Below are 6,495 nucleotides of genomic sequence, written 5' to 3'. Positions count from 1 at the left end.
AGGCCCAGAAGGGAAGAAAGGTGTGGAGCGCTCGTGCAGGGCCGGGGCGGCTGCTGTGGCAGGGGTGAAGGAACCAGCAAGGTGTGAGGCACGCAGGGAACAGCCACCGCGGGAAGCCACTGCCACCCCTCAGCGTCAGGGGACAGGGGAAGGGACAGGAAGAAGAGTCCAGTAGGGCCTGTGGCCTCCAGGGAGTCTGGCCACTTCCGGAACCACCAGGAGATGGGCAAAGTCAGAGGGGAGGACAGAGCATAGACCTCGCCACTCTGTCCTCCGCCTCCGCCTCCCGCCAGGCCTCCTGACGCGGGCGCGGGGCCAGGGTGCTGCTGTCTGGGGGTCGGCCTCCCGACACAGGGCAGGGCAGGGAAAGACAGAGACTAGCGCCACCCCAGGGGAGGGAGGCAAACGGAGAAAGGCCACCCTAGGGTGGTTTGTGTAAAACATGCATTCGCCCGTTGATGTTCCTGAAACCGTCTGCAGACTCGCAGCAGCCCGCCCGCCGCTGCCTCGTCCTGTGGGGAGTGGAATTCGGTGGGGAGGAGATGGGAGAGGGCAGGGAGGGCCTGACTTCACACACCTTTGTACTCCAGGAATCTTTAGGCAGGTATCTTCAGAATAAAACGTGTCACCCTCGACTCTGCTGTCCTGGCCCCTGGAAATGCCGGGAAGAGGACACCTTCGCTGACTGCGGAGAGCAGGTGGGGTCCGCCCGTGAGCTGCGTGGGCAACCTCAGCAGCACAGAGGCCGGAAGGCGGGAGGAGCCCTGGGTGTGGCCCGCAGGCTGTCATAGCTGCGCCTTGGGCACGAGGGCAGGGCTGAGGCCAGACAGCTGGGGCAGTACGTGCCCCTGAAGGGTCTTGAATGCAGGAAGAGGGGCTTCGCTCCTGCCTAGAGTGTCCTATACTTTGGATTCAGACAGACTGAGGCTTCATCCCCAGCTCTGTCACTCAGCCGCGGCCCTTGGGCAACCGACATGCCTCCCCGCGCCGCAGCTTGTGCATCGCCAGGAGCAGACTAAACATCCGCCTTGCAGAACTGCTGCGAGGATTAAGTGAGATATTTGCACCGCGCCTGGCACCTCGCGAGCCTGCAGAAAAGCCCTGGTACTGCTGCTGCTGCAGCCGCCGTGACCGTAGGCCACGCTCAGTGGCTGCCAACCCGAGGCGCCTCTGCTCAGCTGGGATCCGGGGTGAGCGAGGTAAAGGCCCCGGGGTGAGGCAGTCAACTTGTGCATTCTGCAGTCACACAGTGTCCCCCTCGCCCCAGCCAGCTGTCTGACAGCTTGTAAACAGATGGCGGGCGGGGTGGCCAGTGAGATTGTGCAGATGGCACTGAGCAAATCCAGCCGCACTTTTGGGAAAACAAGTCAGAGGCGGGCCACGCCGACAGGGGCCCCGTGGACATCTTTGTCTGTGACAGACAGCACACCCAGGGAGGCCTCCAAGAGAAATTATGAGATCTACCAGACCATGGCGTGCCTTGCCAAGAACTATCTCCACCCTTGATTTCTGTGGCCCATTGCCACGGAGACGCTGCAGATGGATGGAAGTCACCCTGGCAGGGCTCATAGCATGGACTGTGTAGGCCCTCCAAGGTGTGGGATCTCAGAGAGCATTGTCTTCTCCATTCCCTCCCCTAAGCCCTTGCCTGACTGCTGGGGTCTTCCCTGCTTCCTCCGCTGTGTGCGCCCCTCTTCCGAGGCCCTTGGGGCAGACACACAGCCAGGAAAACGTGGATGCTTGGACACAGAGCTGCTGCCCATGTGACATGGCTAGAAGGGTGGAGGGTGGGGCCAGACATGGCAGCATGTCCAGGGTACTTGGGGTGGGAGCCAGATGCCGGCTAGAGCCACTTTACAGCCCTCTGTCCTGCCACTTCCTCAAAGCTCCTGCCTCCCGTCCCTCTGAGCTTGTTCCTTGGACATGCCGAGCTCTCCCAAGCCCCTGTGCCTTGGCACTCCTCCTTCTTCAGTACCCGGGTGGCGCCTTCCCATCTGCCAAGAGCCAGTGCAGATGTAATGGCCTCTGCACGCTCTCCCTACACCTTAACAGAGTCAATAATTCCCTCCTGCGTAACCACACAGTACTTGGCACAGGCCTGCTCTATAGCACCTACCGTGTTCTCCAGCAGTGTTTAAAACTACCTCCCAATTCTGCAACACACTCTGTCCCACATGCACACACGCCAACTCTCTTCACCTTCCATTCTAAGGTGGTTTCCAAAGCTTTTACTAGGAAAATGGGCACTCACGGTTTTCACCATGGACTGGCAAGATCATTCAAAGAAAGTCTAGGTTTATACTCACGCTAATGCTAATATTGATACTCATATTAATACCACTCCTTATTTCTACTGATAACAATGAGAGCCAGCATATATATCCACAGGGGAAGCGCTGCTGCCTGCATTATGTCCAGGCATGGGAATAATCCCACTGGGTAACGACTATTACTGTCTCTGTTTTATAGGTAAGAAATCTGCAAGCCAGAGAAGAGAGATGACTTTCTCAGTCACCCAGCTCACAGTGGCCGACTGGCTCTGAAACCCAGGTATAGTTCCAAGGGATGGCATCACCTCCCAAGCATCCTGCTCCTATGCTTTCTCTCTAAGTATGGGGTGCTCTTCCTGCTCCCTGCCATGCCCGTGTCTTAGCCACTGAGTCTGCACAGAGCTAGTACTCCCAACTTGTGTGGCAGAGCCAGAGCTTCTCTAGGGAGGCTGTTCCCCAAAGATAGAACCTTCCTCAGTTTTCCTACTTCTGCTGCTCTCAGTGCTTATTGCAACTTGTTGTCACAACTCTCTGTTTCTATGAATTCAATTTTTTTTTTTTTTAGATTCCACATATGTGTCTTTCTGTGCCAGGCTTATTTCACTAAGCTTAATGCCCTCCAGGCTCATCCATGTTGCCACAAATGACAAGATTTCCTTCTTTTTAAAGGTTAAATAGTATCCCAGTGTGTATATATCCCACATTTTCTTTACCCATTCAGCCATCAGTGGATACTTGGGTTAATTCAGTATCTTGGCTGTTGTGAATATGCTGCAATAAACATCGTGCAGATATCTCTTTGAGGTGCTGATTTTGTCGCCTTTGGATACACACTCAGAAGTGGAATTGCTGATCATGTGGTAGTTCTATTTTTAATTTTTTGAGGAGCCTCCATACTGTTTTCCATAATGGTTGTTCTGATTTACATTAGTACTATGTAATGTACTATTGGAATATACTTGGTTGGAATGTACTATTTCCAACCAAGAGTGTACAAAAGTTCCCTTTTTCTACATCCTCTCCAACATTGGTTATCTTGGGGTTTTGGGTTTGTTTGTTTGTTTGTTTGTTTGTTTGTGATAAAATCCAATTTTACTGGTATGAGGTGATATCTCATTATAGTTTTAATTTGCATTCCCCTGATAATTCGTAGTGTGGAGTGTTTTTTCATACACTTTACTTATTGGCCATTTGTATGTCTTCCTTCGAGAAATGTCTGTTCAGGTTCTTTGCCCATTTTTAAAATATGGTTTTTGTCTCCTTGTTATTGAATTGTTTGTGTTCCTTATATATTTTGGATATTAATCCCTTATCAGATATATGCTGTGCAGAGTCTGAGATTTTCAACAGTGACTTTGAAGTCTGGCTGCTTGGGTCCAAGCTCAGTCTGCCACTTGGCTACTCTTGTAGCCTTGAGCAAGTATGTTCTCTCTCGAAGTCTCATTTCTCTCCTCTACACATTAGAGATGATAACAAGATCTTCATCCTCGAGTTGTGGTAATGAAAAATGGAGAAAGTGTAAGTGCTCATTAAATGCTAACTTTTAATATTAAAGAAGTGTTAATGAGCCAGCCAGTCTTCACAGTAAGTTGAAGGAGGGAGGCTTAGACACACAAATAGATCATGTTGGTGTGACATGTCAGTACCAAGAGGGAAAGCCCAGGGTAGAATGGCATCCAGCCATTGTGGGCTTCAGATGAGCCATCCAGAGGACATGGCTCCCACTGACTCTGAAGGACAGACACCCATTTCACTCGTTGAGCACTGCTCTGGGTTATTAGAAAATTGTTTCTCGTGTGTATTTATTTTGTCTTTCCCACCTTGGAGTCTTGAAGTCTTCTCAACTACAAGGTATTCTTTGTGTTTTACGCCTTTACTTTCTCATTGCCCCCACCCTCAGGGGTAAGGGTGCATCCCTGATGGCTGTGCTTTGTTATGCTCTGCTAAAGGTCTAATTTAATTTTCTTTAATATTTGGAAGAGGAAGAAGGAGAAAAAGAGCAAGATTTTACAGATCACCTTCAAATGGAAGGCATTGCAGCTCCATCAGTTTCAATCCACACCACAGCTCTTCGAGGTGACCATGCCATCACTCCCATTTTATAGATGAGAAAACTGAGAGAGAGGAAATTCACCGAAGTTGACATAACCAGAGAGGACAAAGCTGAAACCTGTTCCCAGGTTCATTATAGCTCTAAGCCTTCCCTAAATGCCATGCCAAAACACCATTTTTACATTGCTATGAGATTTAGGAAGAAGAACATCAAGCTGTATCACAGAAGAAAATTCAGATGGGCCCACAGTGGTTTCTACAGTCATTTTCATCTAATTCAGTTTCCTGTCGTCTCTGATGTCAATAATCAGTCAATTCATTAACGGAGCCCTTTCCATGACCCAGATGGTTGTTATATTCATTCCTCTGAGTTCCATTCATGAAGCTGAAATCCATTTGCTCCCCTTTATTTCTCTCCCTTTGGTTTGTGCCTGGCCTGGATGCAGTGCCCAAGCGCTGGAGATCTTAGCACATTTCTGGGCATCTCCACTGTGGCCTTCCCAAGCCCCTTCTCACCTACCACCTGCCAAACCAGGGACGTGCCCTCAAGGGCAGAACTGACCAGCCACCTCCACCAGATCCGAGTCAATAGAACTCATAGCCAAGACTTAATTTAGATCCCCCTCCCCACCACCATGTACCTTGTACCTTGGCACTGACGACTGTGGCTATCTTTCTGGCACAGGGACCTCTGCCAGGGTTATTTTAATGCTGACTGGCACCTCTGTCTATTCTGGGAGAATATCTCTGGAGAGAAGCGGCTCGTGCCCAGGTCCCAAGACCTCTGGAATGTACCGTTGGACTGCCCGTGGCACATTGGCTTTCTGGGTGGGAGCCTCTCTGGTGTATACTCTGCAGGGACCTGGAGAGATTGTTCCTCCTCTCACATGCTAGAGGGACCCTGATGCTTTAGCTTCTGCCGAGTCACATTTCTCATAAGTGAATCTATCAACACAAACCATAAAAAGGAATGAAGCACTGAACCGCGCTACAGTGTGGATGAACCTTGCAACATCATGCCGAGTGAAAGAAGCTAGACACAAAAGATCACACATTGTGTGATTCCACTTAGATAAAATATCCAGAATAGGCAAATATATAGAGGCAGAAAGCAGACTGCAGGTTGCAAGAGGCCGGGGAACAAGGGTACCAGCTTTTCCTTTGGAGTGAGGAAAATGTTTTGAAATTGGATAGAAGTGGCGGTTTCACAGCATTGTAAATGTATTAAATGCCACTGAATCATATACTTTGAAATAGTTCATTTTATGTTATGTCAATTTCACCTCAGTCAAACAAAACAAGACTGAATCCCTGCAGAAAAGATTTGTATGGCTGATGATGTTACAGATGGTAAGAAATTAGAATAAAAGGAAAACGAGGTAGGAAAGGAAATGAATCCTGAGTGTGGTTAACACCCAGGCTGGAGGCCTTTAGCTCTTACGTGGTTGAGAGGATCTCAAAACCAACTTGAGACTCGCAGCCTCTGAAGCACAATGGACGACTGGGGTTCTTCCGAAATTTGCAGGTTCTGAAAAATGGAATGTGTTGGGTGTTCAGAAAATGTCGTACTGAAGGTTGGAAGAATTTTCTCCCAGGGACACCTAAGGAGTCCCCTGTGGAGTGTCAGAGCTTTGAGCTCTTGCTCGTGGCAGGGTCTCCTGCAGGGGTCCTCTGCCTGGCCATTCATACACCAAGGCTAAAAATCCAACCCTCTCCAGAATGAAGCAGGCTTGGCCAACCTCCCAGCCTACCTCCTGCAAACCCATGAAGGAAAGAATCTTATTCAGAACAATGTGAGATCCATGGAACCCCCAAATGAAACACAAATGTCTGGACCACATCACGTACCATTCCATTCACCTAATATCTAACGGACGTCAACGCTGTGCTTGGCCCCATTTAGTCCCCGGGCACATGACGGTCAGCTGAGCAAACCTCACACAGCTCACCTTCTAGAATGGAAGACAGACATTATCTTTTATCACAAAAATATATAATCGTTCTCTGGGAGGCTGAGGTAAGCAGATGGTTTGAGCTCAGGAGTTCGAGACCAGCCTGAGCAAGAGCGAGACCCTGTCTCTACTAAAAAATAGAAAAAAAAAAAAAATTAGCTGGGCATGGTGGCACATGCCTGTAGTCCCAGCTACTTGGGAGGCTGAGGCAGGAGGATCAC

The sequence above is a fragment of the Microcebus murinus genome, chromosome 21, assembly GCF_040939455.1.
Source record: "Microcebus murinus isolate Inina chromosome 21, M.murinus_Inina_mat1.0, whole genome shotgun sequence".
Classification (NCBI taxonomy): Eukaryota; Metazoa; Chordata; class Mammalia; order Primates; family Cheirogaleidae; genus Microcebus; species Microcebus murinus.
This window is presented reverse-complemented; position numbering follows the sequence as displayed.